Source organism: Propithecus coquereli, unplaced genomic scaffold (genome assembly GCF_000956105.1).
Source record: "Propithecus coquereli isolate 6110/MARCELLA unplaced genomic scaffold, Pcoq_1.0 Scaffold37, whole genome shotgun sequence".
NCBI classification, from domain to species: domain Eukaryota; kingdom Metazoa; phylum Chordata; class Mammalia; order Primates; family Indriidae; genus Propithecus; species Propithecus coquereli.
In genome coordinates this window covers 3,761,954-3,762,228 of record NW_012149396.1, presented here as the reverse complement: position 1 = coordinate 3,762,228, position 275 = coordinate 3,761,954, and positions in this window count along the sequence as shown.

The window sequence follows — 275 nt, the reverse complement described above, 5'->3', positions numbered from 1 at the left end:
ATAAGATAACCATAAATTAAATCATAATCAAACCACCTCCCTCTACATTCACATATAATACAGATATTAGCCTGTGTAATTCCTAAAACAAACTCCTACTGATTTTTAATTATAGTTTGAAGTTAGCTACAGGGAATTGGCAGAAGGGGGCATTTTAAACTCTTTATTGATAGACCATCTAACTACTTTAAATACTTTATTTAAAAAAATGATTAACAAGAAAATCTATGAGGCCACAACAATAGAAGTCTTCTTCCATGAGACAACTTCTTTTG